Raw genomic sequence first — 24,299 nt, forward strand, 5'->3', positions numbered from 1 at the left:
CAGGAGGCCAAGCAGATCTTTTGTAAGCTTAAAAAAAAATCATCGCTTAAAGGTGACGGGGTAGATTCGGCCTCCGTACCAAGACGTCAACACACAGGCAGGTCTATAGCAACAGACACAGCAGAACACGGCAGAAAATCTCACCGGGGAAGAGATGAGCACGGTCCGAAACATGGAAGGGCGGGGAGGTGCCGGCTAAAGAGGCAGGCTGGCCGGCCACAGAGCACAGAGAGTGTGTCACCTGCCTGTCCCAGTGGTGAATGGCAGGAAAGGACCTTTCCCTGCTCTTGCTAATCCGGTCCATGCATTAAAAGGTCCATGTTTGAGTCCTCTAACGCTGGAAGAAAGCACAACTCTCCATGTGGGGCCCGGCTCACATCAACGGACTCACCAGCACAGCAGAGATTCACAACCAGTCAGGGCAAACCCTCAGGAGAGCGTCCCCAGATGCCCGCACCTCCAGCCAAAGCATGTTGTTGTATCTCAGACCCTTGGCGGGTCCCCTAGATGTCCCCAGGAGGAACGTGACCTAAGCTTTTATTACATTTAAAAAGAGACAGGCTCCGCCAGTGGGACCCAGCCTGTGGGAATCCCATGTAAAAGCCTTCCGGGAACCATGGTGGGCCAACACACTATTAGGCACGGGGAAGGGAGGGTTAGAGTTGTCTGGAACAGCCTAAAAAGAGCCTGGGTGTATTTTAAAGCCATCCATCCCCGGCAGAACCACTCCGAGAGTGGTAAGTGGCCTGGGGCAAGGCTGCCTGGCCACCAGCGTGACTCTCCCTCTGGGCTAAAAGGGAAGCGCGTCCCAGTGCCTGGGCCCAAGGGGGAGACTTTCTCTAGAATAAAAAGTTCTCTATGCCTTCTGCCCGGGGAGACAGATAACCTCCCGCCAGAGCTAATGGCTGCAGCCATTAGCTTGACTGAACATATAGAATTTGAGGAATGTGCCGTTCAGGATGTTTCTAACAGAAACGGACTGTGGAGCGGATGCTACCATAGTGCTTTTAAAAAAAAAAAAAAAACCCAAGATGCTATCAGATTTATAGGCACTGAACTCCAAGCTGGCTTTGCCCATGTATGGCCAATCAGCTTTAAAAAGTGATGTTGTTAACACAGCATTTGGTCCGAACCAAAACATGGGATGTGGAGGGGCATCAAGGGCTCCAGGGACCAAGACAAAGCAGCAGGACAGTCCAGTGGTTACAGTGCTAGCCTAGGAGCTGGGAGACCCAGGCTCAATTCCTTACTGTCAGAGATTTCCTGCGTGAGCTTGGACAAGTCACTTAGCCTCTCCGTGCCTCAGTTCCCCCGCTGTACTAATCGCCCCGCCTCTCCGGGTGTTGTGAGGGTAAACCCATTAAAGATTTTGAAGCGCTAAGATACTACAGTGCTGGGGGCCAGATAAATAGGCGGCGAGGGGCAGGCACCACGGCCTCCAGGGATCCAGGCTCTGACAGTTCTGATACTGTGGGCAATGGAGAATGCGTGAGCCCTTGCTCTAGAGAAACCAGAGCTTTCTTCCCTTTTAGGCCGAGGAGCAAATGTAGCTCATCGCCATTCCCACTGCATAAAATGCTTTGAGGCAGAACGCGCAGACACGTGTGCGCCCCTCTTTAAACGTAAGCAGACTTAACATAAGCAACCGATCGTTCAAAGGGCCCGGCATGGGATGCACAAAAGCACGGCGCGTTGTTTTCACCAGGAAGCCGGAAGCTGGGACACCGATACCTCCTCAGGAAACCCCTTAGGCCCCCATACAGCCATTGGGGTGACCATTGCCTTTGAGGCCATCTGCCTGGGGTTCTGGCACCTTCATTGACGGATGCTCCCCCCGGTACTGCATCCCCAAAGGGACACTGAGGCACCGTTGACAGACCACTGCTCGGGCTGCCCAAAGCCTCTTACTGTGCGGTTCCGTCGGTCCAGAGAGCGACCCTTCGGCGACGACCATCTCGACTACCAGGTTCGTCATGGGTGTCGCGGCCAGAGCAGGCATATGGCCCACGCTCCGGCGAGCTGGGTGACCCGAGCATCATCCCTGCACCGAGGACTTTTTGCCCTCTGCATGCGTCTCGGCGCTGAGTCAAACTTCAGCGACCAGCTCTGCCTGGCTTTGATGCAGGGCGAACTCCTCGGTGCCGGTTTCGTCTCCAGCATCTGAGCTGGCGCAGCCCCGGTACCGGGGGGGCGAAACCTCAGTGCCGAGGCTGACTCCGGCATCCGGACTTTGCATTGGTGCGGGGGGCGAACTCCTCGGTGCCAAGCCTGTCTCTGGCTACCAGGTTCTGCACCACCCCGGCTCCTCGGTACCGAGACTGTCTCCTCTGCTGCTGTTAAACCCACCTTGTCCATTTAGGTGGCCAGATATGATCCTCAACCCCAACATTTTCCACAGTCAGAGTAACACACACCCGGGGTTACTTAGTGTGGTTTTGGGACCGATACGGCTGATCATCAACATGAGTACAGTAACGACACCAGAGCAGAATCTTTTATTGACCTTTTCCTTTCCTCCTCAGCTGGATCCGCATCCCAGGTCTCCTTGCTTCTTGCTCTCGGACCGTCGCTCCAAAGCGAACCTGATTCAGTTCTTGCAGGTTTCACTTTGCTGCCCTTCTAAGGGACACCCGGAAGACCCAGTTTCACCCTCGCATAAGATGCAGGTGGAGTTATTTATGTGCAATCACAGCAAGGGACTGGGAGTCAGAAGTCCCAGTTCTAGCCTTGGCTTCGCCATTCTAAATGTGGCCAACCCCCGTGACCGATGTGTTTGTGTGTGGTACGCTGGGCCACACCGCTGGGGTTCATCTGGGTACGCACAGTTTCCATTTGTGGCTGTGGTGCTAGAACCACTCAGCTGAGGCTTGCAGTTCTCTCACTTGGGCTACCACGAGGAAATGTTCTTTTATCACGAGTAGCAAAACCCCAATGGTTACATATAGACCATATACAGTAACGCAAGAGGAAGGCACCTAGATATCCCACAAACTAGGCACCTCTTTCCATTGCTTCCAGAGCAGAACTGTGAAGGGGGCAGATTCCAAAGGGGGGATAATTTCCCTCCCCTCCTCTTTGCATCTAAGTTTAAAGACAAAATATCCTTTTTAAGATTACTTTGCTTCTGCACCTGATGCTGCAACACGGACACGAATGGGTGCGTTTTCGCCATTGGTTTCAACCGGTGCGGTCCCCGAGTGTGGAAAAGATGTCAACGCGAAGTGGGCTCAATCCTGCGACGTACTGAGCACTCTTCCCTGATCCACCCAAAGCACTCAGCTCCACTCGCAAACAAGCCCCAGGAGTAGCACCGCTGAAGTCAATGGGACTATTGCCGTGCTTAAAGCGAAGCCCAGATGAGGCCTCCGGCTGGAGTGCCCTATCCCGTTCTGGGCACCACGCTTCGGGAAAGATGTGGACAAGTTGGAGGAAGTCCAGGGGAGAGCCACGAAAAACGATCAAAGGTCCAGAAAACATGACCCAGGAGGAGCGAGTGAAAAAAATGGGTTTGTTTAGTCTGGAGAGGAGAAAGGAGGGGTGCGGGGGGGAGGGGAAGGGGGAGACATGATAACAGTCTTCAAGTCCGCAAAAGGCTGTTATAAAGAGGAGGGTGATAACTTGCTCTCCTGAACCACTGAGGGCAGGACAAGAAGTAATGGGCTTAAATTGCAGCAAGGGAGGTTTAGGTTAGACATTAGGAAAAACCTCCTTCCTCTAAGGGCAGTTAAGCACTGGAACAAATTAGCCAGGGAGGTTGCAAAATTGCTGTCCTGGGAGGTTTCCAAGAACAGATTAGACGAACACCTGCCAGGGAAGGTCTAGATAATGCTTAGTCCTGCCTTAGAACAGGGGACTGGACTAGATGACCTCTGGATTGGCTTAAAGCACTCAGCACCTTTCAAGATCAAACCTAGTCTGCTCCCTGTGACTCAGCCCAGCACGGAGGAGATTTTGCATCTCAGGATCTGACTCATATTCAGCAGCAGGAGGTATCAGAGTTATCAGGCTTCCTAGTGCTGGCTGTGGGTGTCACCAGACGTATCATCTGAAGCAGATAGGGCCAAGCCACAAGCAGACGGCAATGACCTAAAACGCAGCCCATAACTGGCCTCTTTGGCTTCTTGCACGGTCTGGACAAAGATGAGAAACTGCAGGGTTTTACTGCAGATGAACTCAGCCAACAGGCAATTACTCTCCATCCATCACAGAGGAGACAAGTACAAGCAAATACGATGGTGGTGTGTGTTTACATTTCATTCAGAAATTACGTAGAGCCGTATGCAATTCAGGTACTGCCCGGAGGCTTCTGGCAAGATGCCCTTGGGTCTAATCTGCAGTGGGGAAATCTACAGAACATTCCCCACTAGTTCTATTATTAGAATCATAGAAGATTAGGGTTGGGAGGGACCTTAGGAGGTATCTAGTCCAACCCCCTGCTCAAAGCAGGACTAACCTCAAGCCGCAGCTTAAAAACCTCTAAAGATGGAGATTCCACCACCTCCCCAGGTAACCCATTCCCGTGCTTCACCACCCTCCTAGGGAAAAAGCTTTTCCTAAAATCCAACCTAGACCTCCCCACTGTAACTTGAGACCATTGCTCCTAGTTCTGTCATCTGCCACCACCGAGAACAGCCTAGCTCCATTCTCCCTAGAACCCCCCTTTCAGGTAGTTAAAGGCTGCTATCAAATCCCCCTCGTTCTTCTCTTCTGCAGACTAAACAAGCCTAGTTCCCTCAGCCTCTCCTCATAAGTCTTGTGCTCCAGCCCCCTCATCATTTTTATTGGTTCAGCTGAGCCCACATTAGCGCCAATGCAAGTCCAGTGTAGACAATTTTCCTGTGACTACATCTGGTTTTAAAAGAGTTTTGATCTGACTTTGCGTTCAGCAGGTTTAACTAAAAGGTTTTTAAAATGTTACCGCCTGGCCTGTTACCGCTGCGTGCGGACACCAGTCTGCTGCTGGGTCCCTCGTGTTTCTAAGCCCACTGGGAGTCACCGGTCTTATTCACTCTTTCTAGGTGTGTGTCTTGGGACACGTTCCTGGCCTCAGACCTCTCGTCCAGGGCCCTTCTTTGGGATGTTGTGTGCCACTGCCCATCCTCCTTACACACCTTTCTTTTCTTTTCTTTTCTTTTTCTTTTTCTTAAGGTTCCCAACTTAAGAAACCTGAAAGTGGCTCGATGAGGGGTGTGCTCAGGATTTTCCGAAAACAAAACCCTTTGTCTCATCCGTTGGACACTCAAAAATTGAGGCACCCACAATCACGAGTTACTTTTGAAAACCTCAGCCATTAAAGTGGCAATTGTCAAAACTATTTGATGATGCAACAGCCTTTTATAAAAAGAAAATCTCATTCACTCTTCTGCCCATTTACAACATTTATTCATTCTAAGGCCTGGTCTATACTTGAAAAGCTTACCGGGATCTCTATTTTGGTGAAGGATGTGATGGTTTTTTTTTTTAAACCAAAATAGTGACAGCAGAAGTCCTAGTGTGCATGCAATTTGACTGATATGAAGATGCCTTACACAAATGTAGCTTACTCCCTTTCCCAGACCGAACAGCTGTACTGCTGTAACCAGGTCTGGGCTAGAGGGGCTGCCCCCGCCTTTAGCTATACCGAGACAGTTAAAATGATGTGTAGACAAGCTCTCAATGAGTTAGTCATCAGTGTGAATTATCAAGGGTCTGCTGATGTATGATTGACAGGTGCTTGAGGAGGAGAGGAAAAATTAATTCGCCTCCCTCTGTCCCTAGACTTCAATCCACCTCAGTCTGACCTTTTCGTTTTAAGTGAAAAACACTCAAAAATCAAGCGTCTTTAGAATGACACATTTTTACACTTTCCCCCACCAGGTGCCCAATGTCTGGGATTCATTGCCAAAATCTCCAAGATTAGGTTCCTAAATATAAGTGGCCTAATTTTCAGAAATGCTAAGCTCCTTAGCTTCCGGGGACTTAAAGGGATTTCAGGATGGCCAGCACTTCCGGAAAAGGAGATCCACTTACATTTGGGTGCCTAAAAATTGATTGCCGAGCCTAAATTAAGCAGCTCCGTTTCCTATTTCAGAGCATTCTGATTAGGCTTATCTGGTATGAGCCCCCAACCTTGCCAGCAATTACTTTACTCATGTGAACAGGCCCACTGAGTTACTCACACGAGTAGATGCTTGCAAGACTGGGTCCTTATTCAGTCTATTTGGTTTCTCTGTTGATTAGGTTATATTATTTTATACACGTTGACAAGAATACTTTTTATTTAAAAGAATCCAATAAAAGAAAATCATGCAAAAATATACGTATAATCTGGAGGCAGATTTTCTCTTTTTTTGGAGACTTTTTTCCCTCCTGCCAACACTCAACCCTTGTTGGGAAGTGAATCGATTCAAAGAGCGACAGCTAACGTTCACTGGTTGCCTTCTTGGAGGAGGGCTTGCCGCAGAAAAACCAGGAGGCCAGGCACTCCACAGGTGTAAATCAGCACCATTCCACCCAAGTCAATGCCAATTTGCAGCACGGAGGGGCCAGCTCTGGGTTTCCATGTGTGATGAAGTGCACGCTCCCCTAATCTATTGTGCCCAGCAGCGAGCTGTTCTGACAACTAAGGCTTTTAAATTCACCACAACTGAAGTGTTTCGTCAGTGTCAGACATAACAAGGACTTACCACTTCTGTGCTCTCGGGACATCCTTCCTGTGAAAGGAAGGATGATATCAGAGGCAGCGCAGGCCAACTGCGTCAGCTCCGATGGGTATAATTAGTTCCAGTAAGAGAGTCTCACCCATAGGGCTGTGTGTATATGGGCAGGAAAGCTGTCCTATGTAAACCGTTACCTCGCCTGGGTCGTGGCCTGCATTCTTGAGCAAGCACTCCAGGCTGCAGGACCAAATGACCGATTTTTAATTTTGCCTTTACCCTAAATATTTAGGTTTACTCCCAATGATCATCAAACTGGCCCCCAAAAGGGACTTTACTGCACAATGCATTCCTGGAGAGCAGTGCAGAACGGAAGGGCCCAGGCTGCACCGGACAAATACTAGGATGCCCTAGCAAGCCAGGATTACAATTTGTAGTGCCCAGCCAAGGAAAAAAAAACATTCCCGCCCTGAAGTGCTCGTCTCTCCCGCTCCACCCTTCTGTCCCAGGAAGGAAGAACGGGCAGTAAGTGGTCCCTCCCTGCAGGTCTGCAGACGGGGCGGGAGGGTTGGGGTTCTGGCTGGCATGCAGTTCTGCATCCAGCTCCTCAAAGCACAGGGCTGCTGTCGTGAGCTGCCGGCTCGTGGGGTTCCAGTGTGACGTGGGCACCCTTGCCTATGGCGTTCTTTAAAACATACACAACTGCTGCTTCTGAAGGCAGGAGGAGAGGCTGAGGAGTGAGGGAAACTGATGTGCATCACGGAGAGGCTCCTGAGGAACAAATGAGTGAGACGGAGGCTGGAAGGAAACCACCAGAGGGGAGCAGTGAGGAAGGAGAGGTCTTATCAGTCATCATGAACTGATTAAAATGGGCCCTGAGAGGCTAAAAAATCATGGGCTCGACTCTGCACTGTCCTATGGTTGCCAACAGTAGTCACACAGGATTTACACCAGTGCGCAACTGACAGCAGAATCAGGCCCTTTTTTTTGGGTTTGCGAGTCTTTTTTGTGTTTGGGTTTTTTTGTTTGGTTTTTTACAGACTCCCCCCAACCCCATGTTACTAACAAACACTCAGATTATTGACAGCAGATTATTTTTAAAATTGCTAAATTGATTTTTCACTATTTACCATCTACATTTCACTTAGGATGGACCCTGTGAAAGATACCAGTCAGTTTCCCTTGCACAAGGCTAAACCCTGGGACCCCTCTCTGCTCCAACAAAGAAACCAGTCCATTTCACTTTCAGGTTCTCATGTGCTAGCACAGCGCTGCAGGGTCTAGATTTCAAAGGGGAACATTTTGCAATCCAAAACCAAGACAGACTTGCAATCTATTATTAGGGTAGACTGGGGCATCATTGCGCCAGACCATCTACAGGCATATAATAAGAGAGAGTCCCAAAAAGCTTGGTCTGGCTTCTGTTTAGATTACAAGAGTGGAAGGGGAAACTGAGGCACAAAGAGCAGCAGTGACTTGCCCAAGGTCCTGCAGCAGGTCAGTGGCAGAGCCAGGAACAGAATTCAGATCTCCTGACTCCCAGTCCAGTGCTTTATTTAGCCAGATCCTATTTAGAATGCAATCTCTTGGGACAGGGACTGTTTCTTTGTAGACATTGCACCTGGCACAAAGGGGCTACTAAGACGTACTGCGATACAAGTAAACAATTTGGGGCAGTGGGTTTGTATTAGGAAAAAAAGTTTCCTTCATCTGTGTGTGTCTTTAGATCATAAGCCCTTCAGGACACAGATTGCCTCTTTCCACATTTTTGTAGAGCAATAAGTGCAAGGTGGCCCTTAAGAACGACTGCTATAAAAATAAATATTTGGGGGGGAGGAGGGCTTTTACATTGGATTTTTTTAAATCAAAATTCTAACTTTGGACCCAAACTACTGGACAATCTTTTTAATTTATGCGCTTACATTAAAGCAACTAGGTTTCATTTCACAAACTCACTTTAATGGGTTGCCAGATCACGCCACTGATTTGATCTCCAATGTCACCAACATTTTGTGAGGTTACATATTTTTAAAGGCTTTATCATCTATCATCTAAAAAGGAGCATAAGAAAAAGGTACTTGGTAGTACCAGTAAATCTTTATCTTTGGTTTAGAAATGTCTGTTTCCCCCCCCTGAGTAATAGCACAGTGCCCTGGGATGAGTGAACATTAGCTATTCTCTTTCATTTTTACATTTTAATACTTAAATTGTCAGTTTCAGACTTAGAGAGAGCGAGAGGCTTAAAATGAGGTCATCAAGGGGCCTCAACACCTACACTACAAGAAAAGAGTCAGTTCATGGTCTTAGTTGCTTTACTTATCATCCAACAACCCACTCCAAAAGATGCAAGGTCAGGAAGTGGAGACGGAGTCTCCAACCAGGCTGATTTTTTTTAAGAAAGCAGTCAGCTGACACCACCTGTCCCAAACTCACCTGCCTGGAACGCCATTAGGTCAGGCAGAGTCACAGGCCTGTCTTCGGATGGCATGAGACCACCATGGAGCCAGCCCAGAGGCCTCTCCTTTGGTGGTTCATGCTGCTGTTGGCAAAAGACGGGTTACCCCCCAGCCAGCATGGAAATCAAACCACTAAAGCAGGCCAGGATATATTCTGTTTTCCAGAGAGGTTTGGGTTTTTTTAAATTTTTTTGATTAAAGCATTTATCTTTCAGCACCTTTTATTTTGAGTTTTCATCGAAAAAGTCCAACGTTTTTAGGGTTTCAACAAAACCCTGAAAAACTTAGTCAGAACTTGACATTTCCAGCAGAAATTTCCATTTTGATTAAAAAGCTTCTTATCACCCTTTTCTTTTTTCCCCATGGAAAACTCCTGCCCAGCTCTAATAGCTGCTATTATTATTACGCTCCGGCACGACACACAGCTAGCAGGAGCCCAGATGCTCCGAGACGTGGATGACTTCTGCACAGTGAAGTGCTGTTATCCACAGCACTGGGTCATCCTATTGCAAAGCACTCGAGTCCCCACACTGGGCTGGAGGGGAAGGTTGTGTTTTAACTCCATGTGCTCTGGAACCTATGAGAACCTGAGATACAGGCAACCCCATGGAGGCATGTTGGAAAGGACAAAGCCCTCTAAGCCTGTAACAGGAAACTCCTGTGCCCTGCGTCTCCACTGCAGATCGGACGCTTGGCTCATCTGTTGAGCAGAGCGAAAAGGACAAACGACCCTGATCCAAAGCCCACGGGAGTCAATGGAAGAACTCCCAGCGACCTGCGTGGCTTTTGGAGCAGGCTCCGCATCTAAGAACGGAGCCTTCCTACTGAAGTCTCTAACTGTGCCATCTGCCATGCTGGGGATTGCATTACACGGCATAGTATAGCAGGAGAGAGAGAGCATGGAGCTGGACTTAGCCTTTGCCCGCCTGGAGGGAAACATGCTCTCCATGCATAATGACGTGTGCATAAAAACATCCCCAAGGAAGCTGCCTCCACGAGGGCAAAGCAGAGAGTGAGCGGTAACAAGCGTAGCCTCGCCTGTTCACTCCTATCTAGTGCATCTCGACACTGATCTGCCGAGGACATCCGCTGGCAGTCGTGTTCCCTCTTCCTCCCCGTCTGACACCTACTGCTGAAATCCAGTGAAAGGTCCCGCTCCCGGCCGCTCAAAAGGGTCCTGGCAATGGAGAAAGCCAAGCTTACGGAACAGCCGCGGCCTCCAAGAATGGAAAGAAAACAAGCTCCTAACCCTCTAACTCAGAGCTTTGGTTGTGAATGGGCCATTGCCCAGTGCAACTGTCAATTGCTAGCCTGCCTCAATCTGCAAGGTGGTAAAGGGATGCGTCTGAGATGATACATCACTGGGTTTATTCCCCTTAAGCGTCAGTAAATAACCCTTCTCCTGGAGGTGACAGGGCTGAGGGGAGCAGGAAAACAACCTTCCTCTTTATGCATCAACTACACACCACTGCCTAAGCCACACAAAGGTGCCCGTGCCCCAGTCTCTGCAGCTGGTTCGGGGTGGGGTTTTCACTAAGGGATGAGCGAAGGTGCGGAATGCATACTTCCGGGCATGTTTTGTGCAAGCTAATTAGCCCTGCAAACTTTAACGGGAGTTCCACAGATTATCAGTCTACCAAAGGAACCTAACTGTCTGTAAAGTTCTCCGAGATTTATCAGATAGCATCTTTCATTGCAGCATTGTTATAATTATTATTTTCCCCTGTCCTGCTAAAAACTCAGCCCCTCTGTCTATGTGCTGGTTTTGCCTTGCTCTGAATGATTACATGCTCTCCAGCACATCTGAGGGGTCTGCACTGCATTTGTATTACTGATTAATTGCATCGCTCCAACGTGCACTGTAGACCACCCTCCGGAGCATGACAATTCAGTTCACTAAAGCAGTAACAGCAGAGAAGGAGGGAATCTTCCCTACAGAATGGCAGGGTTATGTAACAGGGTAGAAGGCGCTTCTCTCTGCACCTCCCTCATGAATCCTGCTCAGCTCTGAATGAGAAGTATCCAGTGATTAAAGTCCTCTCATTCCAACACGATGGAGAGTCTTGCCACAAGGCTCCTCTATAGGGTGCACAAGACTTACTGGCTCAGCTTCTAATTTGTGTTTTATCGGCGGCCTGGAGGTTCTGACTCTGAACATCTCAGGTGCCCAGTCCAGAGCCCTTGACTCCTGTTCAACAGCCTTGTAGACCCAGTTCTGATCTCAGGTATTTTGAAGTGCTCTTGTCCCCTTGTACTACCTACTGTTGACTCTTCTCCACACCTCTACACCGGCCTAGTGGGTGACATGCAACACAGTGGGTCCCATTTCTGACTGTGCCAATCTATACGTCCCGTCCCTGCAGGGTTGCCATATGTCCCCTATCCTCTACTGACCACTGTCAGCAACAGAGTTTCAATATGAAATTCACTCAGTCAAAGGACTGGATTAACAACAGAACGGCCGTACCTAGATTCAACTGAGTCCAATTCCATTAGATTCCTCCCGTGCTGTTTCATATTCCACAGATCATTTTCAATTAAATACCTTGGTATTGGCCGGTGAAGTATGATTCCTAGACTGTAGACACAAAGGGAACTTGAGTTTACACGTCATGCTCAACTCCCACAGGCATCAAAGAGACCTTTGCAAACTTTCACACAATGGGGATTCACCCTACAGTGCTAATATGAGATTCACAACAGCCTTTGGCCATCCAGACTGATTCTGCCAATGTTGAGATAGCAGTTAGTCTGCCTAACTTCTTCCTTACTGTAAGCACGATTGCACATATATAAACAAACAGAAAAACCACCTGTAGCCCATTGCTAGCAACCAACAGAAGCACAGCTAGCTCCGAGTCCTTTGTTTTCACTAATGTATTTCTTAATTTTTCAGTTGTAAGGGTTTCTTGGCCACTAACTCGTCAGGTTCTTCCAACTGATTGCCAGACTGAATCCTTCAACTCTGCTGCGCCCAAGTCCTCAGCTACGGAAGAGTGAATACCACGTGTTCGCTTGTTAGTGTCACTCAGTTCTTCAATTCCATGCCAAGGGAACCAAAACTTTCCTTGGGAAGCAGGTGTCTTAATCACCCTCGTTTCCAGATTCAAGCATGTGTCTCATATATGTAACAGTTCAACAACAGCTATCCTCTCCCACTGCTACTCTAGCAATATTGTACTTTGCCAACTGGAATTTAGCCACTTGCACGGGAGTAACCACTTTGTAAAAGCAGATTTTTATTTTTGGAGTAGGGAACTGCAGAAAATTTGGGACAGGAATGTCCCAATGACCGACCATCTGGTATGCTCAACCTAGAATGCTGACTTTGTAGCATGTCATGCTTAGCATGCAACATACCCATAAGTGTGATCAAATACCATTCCAAAACAGACATGCAAAAAACGGTTTCTGGGTGGATGGATGAGTACCGGGATGGAGCCTGGGGCAGAGGACAGAAGGGGGGAGGATAGGAGAAGGGAACATAAAACACAGAGAAGGAAATGAAAGAATGGGGGAGGAGGATAAACACTTCATTTTACCAAGAGTGGTCTGACAACACACTTTGTCAATTTCATTCTAAAGAGCATCATACAAAGCAAAGTCCAAAGAACACGGCGCAGGTACTCGCACTAGAAAACGTTAGATACAGCAGAGCTGCAGGGCTGCCATTAACAAATCAGCTTTTGCCAAAAGCGGGCACAGAGTAACGGTTGAGATATTAGAAACACACGGTGGGTGAGAGAACATCTTTTATGGACCCACCTCTGTCAGAGACAAGCTTCTGAACTACACAGAGTATTCCTCAGGCCTGTGAGATATCACAGTTCTCTCTTGTACTGAGAACAGGAGATGTCTGTGGGGAACTACTGTGTGGGAACAACTGGCAAAGGTTGACTATATTTCACGTCAATCACGTAAATGTAACATCTACACACTGACCTACACCACCACCATCTAACACAGCCCTTCCCCACACCTCTACCGCACACACACACCCAAACTTAGATTAAGCTGTTACCTGGCACTTATCAGTATTCATGCTTTAGAGAGAGTCAAAAGACTTGCCATCAAGGAACAGCAAACAAGTGTGACCTGCTTAAACTCTACAAGGCAATGAATGTCCGCTTTTCAGAGGCAAGAGCCCTCATGGAAATTTGCCCGCACCTCTTTAGTTTTCTAAAGCTCTCAATTAAGACAAAAGCTCTGATATTTGATAAAACCATCCTGTTGGGAGACTGGATGATTGTCTTAGGAGATCAGGGATAGGATAAGGAGCTTTTGGTTTAAAATCCATTCCAGGCTCTTTGATTTTGAGTGGATTGAAACAAAAATCTCAGTGTACAATAAAAACATTTTTTACCCAAAGCTTTAGGCACATAAAAGCAAGTGCAGGCATCTATTCAACTGTCTTATGGCACCCAGGTGCCACTGTGACTGGCACATTACAAATGCAGAAGTCAGGCAGACAGACGGAGGAGAATGAAGATCCTTCCATCACATCACTAGGCCCTGGGTGTGTGAATCAAAGCTAATAACATCTGGGTGGAAAACGTTCAACTAGTAACATTAGCGAGGGCAATTTTTGCTAATCTCAAAAAACACACCCTCAATAGGGACAAACACCCTCCGAGCACTTCACGTACAATTGGAAATGCACCCATTTCTCAGGCACATCGTCTAACACTAATTAGCATCACCACCGAGGCCTTTCAGGAGCAGGAATCAGAGGGAAATTGTGGAAGTAGAAATGTAGGAAATTGATTGGCAGTGCGTGCAATTTCATTTCATTCACTCACTCAAGAGGATAATTATTTTGGATGAGGCTGTCTATGCTTTTGTCCTGTAATTAGCGGGCAAAGCAAGTCAACATTTACTTCTTACCATCAAGGACCTACTAGAGGTGGTGTTTCTGCAGCCAAGAAAAACAAATCTGTACCTGTCCTTCACCCTAAGAATAGCTTCTGATTGTCAAGCACAGTTGCCAGGGAAATGAATAGCTCCTAATGCAAGATTCTCAGTCAAATTAAACTGGTGCAGACTAAAAGCAGCAGAGGCAGACGGCGACAGAAAACACAGGGTGAATAAGATGCATATGCTCTGCACAAGTGGAGAAATTACACCATGTTAGCAATGACTCCGAAAGAAAGGATGGTCCAGTGGTTAGGTTAGAGTGCCCGACCGGGACTTGGGAGAACGGATCAGTTCTCAGCTCCGCCAGAATTCCTGTGTGACCTTGGGCAAATTATTTTGCTTCTCTCTGCCTCTGTTCCCCCTGCACTGTAAATGGCATAACAACTCTACCTCCCACAGGTGTAGCGGGGAGAAATACCACGAGGCTCTGTGACTTTATGGAAGTGTGGGCCACATAAAATATCATTAGATGGACAGACCTCACTTAACCTTCAGAATGGCTGGTTATTTGACTTTCAATTGAAAATATGCTGTTCCCTGGAGTAATATCATTAACTCACTCCTGTTTTAACCCAGCCTAAATCAGACCAGACTTGAACCCAGGAAGATAGGACTCCTGGGTTCTGTTCCTGATCCTCCCATTGACACACTGTACAACCCTCAGCAAGTCACTTAACCTTTCTGTGCTCAGTTCATCCGGCTGTAAAATAGGGATACCACCACCTACCGCAGAGACTTATCTATAGAACTCCAAAGGCGTGCCTGCTGCTTTATGGAGATAAAAACAGACAAGATCTCTGCCACTCTGCCGCCTATTTTAATGGATGCATCAGAAAAGCACATTGGGATCCTTTTTGGATCTAAGAGCTAGCAAAGTTCTTGATGTATTAGAAAAATCCAGACCCAGCCTATTTCCAACACCCACTCCACTCAGCAGACTCATAATTATAACTCTCTCTGAACAACAGGACATCAATAAAGACTGAATACACAAGCCAGGCTAGCAGAGACAGGTAAGCACCTCTGCTCTATTTGAGAAATAAAACTGAATGACTAAAGCATCCGGATGTTCCTCCAAAGACATAATGAAATAGCTCCAGGTACAGCAGCAGTTTCTACCATTGTCCTATACAGAATGTCTTTTGGCGGCATCAAATCTCCATCTGACTTCCTTTCTCCCTCTGTGGGTGGCTAAAGTTTACCAAGAGGAATAGCGCAGGGGTAGGAGGCAGGAGTGGTGTGCTTTAGTTATGTTTTCTGTCTTCAAGCTATCTGAGTCCCCCTCCCCCCCCACCCCAAAAAAAAAATTGCATCAAAATGTTGGGGAAAACAGAGGAAAAAAGTAGCAAGATCTTATGGGAAAATGTTTTCCATTTTTCAGCCAGCTCTGTCTCTAACCTTAGATTGTAAACCCGGTCAAGGACTTTGGGCCTGATTTGAATTACCAGGTGTCAGATCAGAAGTCAGGCCCTCTATAATGCTATGTTGGCTTGTAAGAGACCATGTCAACGGCTGGTGCCCTAGAAACATAAGTAAAACCAGCTTCAAACTTCTGTGTCTGCTGCATATTTTCATCTTGATTACTTTGCCATTTGGTTGCCCATAGGGTTTTATGGGGACGAAAAACAAAACAAAAAACCACCCCCCGAAGAACCAACGTAATTCGTGTTTCTGTTTCCCTTTTCTGTTGCGGTTGTTCAATCAAAGCAGGACTGGAAAGGGAGAAATGTGGAAGTCTGGGGTAGCTGCAGCTCTTCGGCCACAAGCAGTTTTCTATCAATTGGTAATATTTTTAATACATCTCTCCCTATAGGACTCTTCATCTCAAAGCTCCCAAGACACACTGAAATCTCTAGACATACAGTACCATTGAAAAAGTGCAGCCACCTCTAGGGTGGAGGACAGTGCGTAGCACATTATGATATGTATTACCATAGCACGGAGAGGTAGGGCAAATTTGGGCCAAAGCCCCTATGAGGCAAACACTTACCCCTTATGAAGCATTGTGGGATCTTTCTGGCTAAGATCTCAAAACACCTCACCTACAGGAAGTTATCACTGCAGCTCTTCTAAGGCGCACGTCACTCTTGCTTCTTGGGGGCTGGACACGGCACGTCAAACTGTCTGGCGGTGGCACCTGTTTACCCTTGAAAGGATGGAAGGCTAAACTACTATCCTGATGTCACGGATAGCCTCAAGACTCCAGAGCGGCTGGCCTTTCACCTACCCTTGCCTGTATAACCTGCTTCATCTCACACATAATGTACCTTCCCGTGAAGCGTTGGCATTGTTTTTCCCAGGTTAAACATTAACATCAGGCTGCAACAAAAGAGCAACAAGGAAGAGGAAATATCTGCGGCTGGGAAGGGCAGGCAGTGTGTAAACACCACAACTACTAGCGTCTCTTTTCAATTATGTTTTTTGTGGGTGTGCACATGTGTGTGTGGGGGAGAGGAGGCTGAACCCTGGACCTCCTGACGCTTAAGAGGAGTTTTGTCCTTGATTTCAACATTGTAGCGTAGCGTAGACTGTAGCGTAGACTCAAGCAAGGGACAAATCTCATTGCTCAGAGCAGTGTTCAACACAGGCAGGGACCGTGCAAGCCACGCATGTGCAAACTGCTAACGCGTCGCAGCTCGGATCTGGCATACAAACTGGTGGTGTTTGAGTCCTGGGCATTTCTTTACCAAAGTGCAAATATACTTAATTTCAAAGTGGGGGGAGAACTGTGATACTGCCACACCCCTGCTTGGATTAGTTAGCGCGGGTTTGTAAAGGGCCGTGCAAACACTACGCACAGCTCTACTCAGAAGGCGGCCAATTGGTTCACAGCTATGAATGCTGGACCAGGATTTGAACCCACATGCAAAGTTTCTTCTGTAGGTACACAGTTCCTTTGCTGCTTCTCCCCATGGACAGGGGCCGGAGCCTCCACTGGTGCATTCTGAAAGCAAGCTGGCATGAATGACGACAGCACAACATGCAGCCCCGAGCTCACGCAGGCCTGTTAGCTTATGTTAGCCATAGCAGTGACTATGACCTTCACCGTAACCACCCCCCTTTCTCCAGCTATTCACTCTCTCCTTCACAGCAGCACTGCCACCCAGGCTCTGTCCACTGGGGCTCCAGCAGGAGAGAGGCGGCCAACACTAGAGCTAAGACAGGACAAGCTGCAGGTCCTCGAATCAATCGGAACAAGGACCACACCTCGTGTGTTTTTACAGCACCCAGTTCACCTGGGCCTGATCCTGACTGGGCACTACCAGGAAAGACAATCTGTTGTGATCCTGCCTCTTCTCTGACTCACAATGATGTAAATCCCGGGTTAATCAATCTGCCGGGACAAACAAATCCTGACAGACCTAAGATGTAGCAGAAACTGCTAATGAAAGAGCAAGTGCACCTGAGTGCGGGGGGGCAAGGGGCGGGGACATGCTTTATGCAAGCACTGCTCTATAAACCAATACACTCCACGACACCTGGTGTTACGCAGGAGGTCAGGCGAGATGATAGAATGGTCCCTTCGGCCTTCAATTCTGTGCATCTATGAAACAAACCCTAGGACATCTCCAGTGTCTTCCGGTGGCATTTGCATACTTCCCCTGCCCCAGGCTCACAGCGCTCATCCTCCCATACCACACAGTAACATTTATGTCCTGCAATCTGCTGAGGAACTCAAACGCTTCACAAGAGGACATCCCTACACAGAGATGCTCGGGCAGAGGGGGAGATCTGGTGAGACCTATGCCTGTTTACACAGACTGAAAACCATCTGCAACCCTTCTGATTCTCTTGTGCTGAGGAAGGCATCTGAAGAGTCCTTCTGCCCTGAGAGCTTTGCATTTGTCCTGTTGCTAATTTAAGGCCAGGCTCAAGATATTTCCCTGCCTTCTGAAGCACTTTTCTCCTCTACTAATTGTTGTTCCTAATAAGCCTGAAACATTAACCTAGCAACAGGATGTTCTCCAGTATGTGTCCAGGCCTGGTTAGTATCGGAGGGCTGCTGCTGTTCTGAGCACTAGAACATTCGTTTCAAAGGAAGGCAACGGGGCTTCCCAATGGGTTTTTTTTTAATCTCTTTTTCACCACCACATTCACCTCCCGCTCCTTCCCCACCTCTTGAAACAACAGAGGAGTTAACGCTTCAGTTCAACAAAGCACGTAAGCACCTTTAAGCACAGCAGCACACCTGTGCTCCTTTAAGGACAGGAGTAGCCTCACTGACTTCAGCTGGACTAATCACAGGGCTGGATTTAGGATTTGGCACACAGTGGGTCCCCCCAGTCCAGCATCCTGCCTCTAGAAGTGGGTGACACCTGATCCTTCCAAGCAGCGGTTTCCCAAGCTTGTGCTCTGTGGATCGCCAGAGAGCTGAGGAGCCGCTCAGCACAATGAAACCTCGCAGAGGAATCTGCAGGGCGGGATGACGAGGCTGGGCTGCCCTCACTTGCAAAGCGGTCTGCGTAATGGAGAACTGTTGGCTGAGAGGAAGCAAAAACTACCTTGACAAATGGTGCAGGATGGTGCATGGGGGGAAAAGCCTGTGGAAAGCGAGGAAGGACACCAGCTGATGAGCTGAAGCATGAGTTTCCACCATCCTTAACCTAGTTCTTGAAATTTCTCATCCTACGGAAATACCGCCCAGATCCCTAACCGGCTTTGCTGCTCTCCTGCGGACGTTCACAACCCCAGGTAAGGGGCAGCTGCTACAATAACAGAGGGAACCTCACTCACATGATCATTCTGATCATCTAGACAATTGCCGTTTCCAGTGGCCCCAATCAGAGATCCGGGCTCGCACCATGCTAGGTGCTCCATGCACAAGTAAAACAAAGACAGTCCCTGCCCCAGATTGTTCACAGCTGAGGATTACGACCAGGCACGACAGCCAGATAAACCGACCAAGAGGTGAGGCGGGATGAGGAGATGCACAGTAAAGACCCACATGAGCGTACAAACTAGTTGTCATTGCAGTCACACCCTGCCTCTCATTGTGCCAGCAATGTACCACTGACGTGACCACCATATTGCTCAGCTCACCCACATGGCCTGCTGGGATTTTGAAAGAAGCCTAAGAAAGTTCAAAGCCCAAAATCCCATCAGATTTCAACGACAGCTGTGTACCTAAAACCCTTCAGATCCTTTGAGAACACCAGCCTGTGGCTTTGATGCACCTGGACGCCATCAGAACACCAAGGAGCAAAATGAACCAAGCACATCCTTAGCTGCACGGTCAGTCATGGACCATGCTAAAGAGCTGGGGAGAGAAATCAGTTTACAGCCCTGATTGCTGACACTCCCACCAACACATCATGTTTATAGGAACACTAAATTCATTCCCACCAGGCCCCAAGGACCTATTTCACTGCTGAAGTCAAGTGACGGATGTCAGGTATCCATCTGAAGTCTCTGCAGGGGTAAATACAGCATATCAGATATTTCCCCAGAGACATCAGTTACCCATCCCAGGTAGGCACAGAAAATCAAGTATTTTCCTAGCACGCAGTTTATCAGAGAACACTCACAATTTAACGTCTTGTGCCTGCTGATCTCAGGCCAAGCGAAGTTACTCTGGAACTTGAAGCAGTATCCTTCCTCCGTCTCATCGTGATGGCTGGTATATTATAAGCAGGGCTGGTGGCACCGCCTATTATTAATGTTGTCTAAACACTTCCCATTATAGGACCCTATATTCAGTTGTTTATAACTTTGCCAAACTGTAACCCCTTGGGCTGCAATTTTCCATGCTGGGTGTGTGTCTCAGGCTGAATTTTTGTTTGGAAAAATTTCAGACACATTGGCTTAGCCATTTCGAAGGCAGAAGTAGGGAAAGAACACTGTTTTGCCCATGTTCGAAATTGCAGGCAGCCTTTTCTTTGAGATGCTCTAGTGCCTCCATGCTTTTCAACAGGAACTTGGAAATCTGCTAGGGGGTGGCCGTTGTGTCAGGGCTGTGCCTTCTGGTGTCCCCATAAAAATCTGCCCACATTTGGCCAAGATATAAACCTTTCGAGGGGGGGAATCACAGTTTGCTCATACTCAGTAGAGACTTAGATTTTAGCAACTAAATTGCCCCAGAGTTTCCATCTACACTGGCCAGGCTGGGCAAAGAGTACAGGACAAGAGGCAGGGAGGGAGGGGATGACTCAGCTTGGATGAGGAGACCAGGGATGGAGATTGGGACTGGGAATCGGGAGTCAGTCGGGACGGGAAATGTGAGCTGAAGTGGGTTGACTGGAGACCAGGGTGGAAGAGAGAGAGCTCAGAGGAGGAGCTGGGAAGGAGGAAACTGGGACAAGGAGTGAGGAGAACTGAGATGGGATGGTACATCTGGAGCCTCGGCTGGAAGAGCGGGGTAAGACTGCGAGGTGAAGAGATGGGACTGGGACAAGCAGCCAGGGGTGGGAAAGAAACAGGACTGGGACAAGGTCAGGTGGGAGGGGAGAGGCAGAATGAATCACCCTTAGGGGGATAAGTGGTGGAGTTGGGGCAGGGAGGGCGTGAGATTGCAGAAAGAGAGGAGGGGTCTCATGACTAGGAACTCAACCGCCTTAACCAAGCTGCTTAAACTAAGCTTTTTGCAGGTTGTGCACCTCATTTTCTTGGTGCTTGCGTCTCTGGGGGATTTGCAGAGATGGCAAGCGCCGATGTCACGCTTTGAACACAAAGTGCTCCGTAAGGCGAAATAGTCTGAAAAATCAGGACCTAAGACTCTCAAATTGGACACCCAAAATTAGTGGATACATTTGACCTTAACCTCTGTCTCTCCATGTCTGATGTGTAAAAGGAGGATAGTCCCACCCGCCTCATTTCACAAGGGTTTTGTGAAAAGTAAATCCATCCGTATTTGTGACATTCCTGCTATAGCAATGAGCACCACAGAAAAGCACATGAGGAAATGAATCGTTTTGTTTTCATAGCAAGGTTTTACTAGTGTACAGCAAATAAGGCCTTGCATCTCACACTGAACAATGAGCAGAAAACAAAAACATTGCATCACTGCTCATTGAGTGAACGGCATCCATTCGGTGCTCTGTGGGGAAAACCAATATGGGCTCACGTAATTAAATACCAAATCATAATGCATACTTACAAAGGAGCCAGAAGTGAGGTTGCATTTGGTAACTTTTGAGTGCTTGACTTTACAACCATAATAAATGTTGTTTAACTCAGAGCTGTGAGTGTCTGGGTGATTAGCTATAGTGCTTCTGGTACCATCCTGCCACACGATCCAGCACCAGAATCTAGTTCTCCTGAGAAGTGCAGATTAATTCTATCTGTATCCAAGTCTACCTCCCTTGAGTGCAATGCAAGGCACTGCAGAGAACCTCTGCTCTCCAAGAAACTGACTGGAGTGTCGAGTCACCCAGGCTAACTACATGGCTGGCTCCTAAGACTCGTAGCCAGCTCTGATTTTCAGCCATTTTTTCCTCACTACATTCTCTCATCCCTTCTTTCTCTGACCCTAACATATGTCATCCTCTTCAACTCAAGGTAACTCCAAACCGTGCCACAAAGCCCAAAGTGATGACAGCCTCCAGCAACACCCCCCATCCCATTTTCTACCCCAACACATACCACTTCCTTCACACCCATATCTATGGCAACTACCAACCACAGCAACGGTACCTTAGAAACACCTCCGAAAGATGCTGCCAGGTCATTTTCTGAAAGAGAGGGGATTACCAGCAGATAATCGACTGGCCACCAACATCAAATAAAATGGTGCGTGTACACTCCAAATCCCATAGCGCAGTCATCCACATCAAAATCCTCACCTCTATACTAGGAGCTAATTTGGCACCACTTGTTAGCTCTCTCAGCTGATGTGTCCAGGACTGAAGGGCCGGGGAAGCTGAATTATTCTTTCACTCCCAAGAGACAGTATCTGCTAGGCCGGAATTAAAGTACATCAGCAAGAGAGCAGGGCAGAAACTTGCACTGCCGTCCTCCATACGGCACCGTATAAAGTCTACTGCGTGCAAAACAAAATGCCACGCACTTGTAAGCATCAAATAATAAATACTACCCACCGTGGGGATAAATATAGGTATTGAGCAACAAACAGATGAAATCTGACAGCAAGTTTTTGGTTCTGTTTTTCAGCTGAAAACTTTTCAGTGTTTGTATATTTGACAAAAAGCTTGCACTTCCCACTGAAAAATAGTTTCCTTTGTACATTTCCACGTAGTCTATCCTAAGCATTAAAAAAAATATTGAGAAATACGATGGTAAAGTCACAATACCATGGTGGTGTGGTATGCACCACTCCCTTTCTCTCCTAGGAAGGATCAATATATTCTGACATTTCTAGCTGCCGCCTAACTGTGCAGTCCACGCTGACACCATTTCACTGCATGTCCCTTAATAAAGTTTTCCCATGGATATATCAGTGTGAGCCCAACATTTCTCCCTTTGCCCTTCAACCGGATAGCAGACCATGCAGGAAGCCACGGAACCTGCCCTCACCTGGAAAAATGGTGGTCGCGGCAAGCAGAGGGGAGGGTGCAGGTAATTCCAGCTCCTGCCAAGCATTAATGATCTGTTGGTGGGAAAGAAATTGTGGGCTTACAATCTGATGGGGATAAACAAGACCTGACTATGTGAATCAGAGCTCACAACGTAGTTAATGTTAATTGAATGCTCAGTGGCGATTAGCAACTATGGTGATCAACTTAATTTTAAATTAAATAAGCAATAAATGCTTAACTGAACTTCTATTAAATTTCACCCGGTATGTGAAGCTTTTAATTGACATTAAACAAGATACTTACATCGAGTCAGTTGATATTTTATTACCTTAAGATAAATGACCTTATTAAATCTAAACTGGCTATTCCATTCGAGGCAGAATCACACAAGGCTCCGCTAACATTTGTCTGGCTTAAGCGCCGCATGCTAAGCAAATTTATTTTGGTGGGGAAGGTGAAAACAGTGAACAATGCTGGGTTGACAGCCCCACCTGGAGATGGAAAGCCACTTATCCACAGAACAGGTACTATCCAGCTATCTAGGAAGTTCTATCCCCGCCCCGCCCCCTCATTGCTGTAGTTTCTACACCACACAATCATGAATAGATTTTATTCTCGACGCTGCTGAGAAGGAAGGATTACTCCCATTTTGCACATGGGAAACTGAGGCACGAGGAGGATTAAGTGATTTGCCTAAGACCTGTGATACACAGGAGGACAGACTAGGAGCTCTGGTGCTCCCTTCAGGCTGTAAACTCTGATGCACAAGGAATCTGGAGCCAGGCCAGGTATGGAAGCCACCTCTCGAGTCCAGCCCAGTGCCCATTCCACTAGCCAAAGCAGTGACAACACACACGCAGCACCAACATGTCCCAGATCTGTATGGAAAGTTCTCACTGACAACTTCCCTATTCCATCTCCCCCTCTTTTCTAGCCCTTTCCTCCCCGCTTTCCTCCTAAAGCCTGCTGGGACTGGAAACAAAAGGGCCAATGAGGGTGGAAGACATCTGTCCTGAGACTTCATTTCCCATGTGCCCCCGGAACCTTATGAAATGGTAATGACTTGTGACTACCATTGATCTAGGCTATTGTCAAAACCCTGACACTGGTAGAAGGCTTTCCACTTCCCATAGCCACCTACTTATTCCAAACCCAGACACTAACTGACGTAAACAGTCTTCAGATATGTTACGGGTTGTTATAAAGCGATCGATTGTTCTTGTCCCTCCTTTAATGGACACAGAAGTAATGGGCTCAGTTTGCAGCAAGGGAGATTTAGGTTAGATATTAGGGAAAACTTTCTAAGTGTAGTTAAGCTCTGGAAGAGGCTTCCAGGGGAGGTCGTGGAATCCCTCCCACTTGAGGTTTTTAAGAACAGGATGGACAAACCCCTGTCAGGGATGGTCTAAGTTTACTTGGTTCTGTCTCAGCACAGGAGACTGGATTTGATGACTTCTTGAGGTCCCTTGCAGCCCTACGTTTCTATGAGTCGGAGACTAACACCATTGACACTTTTTGAAAAACAACAGGAATCTGAAGTCTGAAATGTCACAACCAGGTGCAATTTCATAATAAACCATATACATTGTTAGTGTTTTCTACCAAGTTTTACATCCAAAGTCAGGCTAGAGGTGGATACATCTTATGGGTCTATGGAGACAAGTGAAAGCAGGAACCTCATCTTCTGCGTAAGGCATCTCTACAACAGTCTCTTTGCTCTGGTTCTGGCTTTCAAGGAGTGAGTGGTGTTGCTCTCAGAGAAGATAAAGGATTTGGTACTACTACTGCCATCTTAGGAACCGCATGTTAGCTCACATGACAGG

The 24,299-nt window shown here is 47.6% G+C and overlaps 1 protein-coding gene across 5 annotated transcripts in view; it reads right to left on the reverse strand.

The window, feature by feature from the left end:
* LPP (LIM domain containing preferred translocation partner in lipoma) overlaps nucleotides 1-24,299 on the reverse strand; it is a 400,945-nt gene that overhangs the window by 369,263 nt on the left and 7,383 nt on the right. The gene's annotated exons all lie outside the window — the stretch shown is intronic.

The sequence above is a fragment of the Emydura macquarii genome, unplaced genomic scaffold (assembly GCF_026122565.2).
Source record: "Emydura macquarii macquarii isolate MOO-44397 ecotype Brisbane River unplaced genomic scaffold, CSIRO-AGI_Emac_v2 contig_2365, whole genome shotgun sequence".
Lineage (NCBI taxonomy): Eukaryota > Metazoa > Chordata > Testudines > Chelidae > Emydura > Emydura macquarii.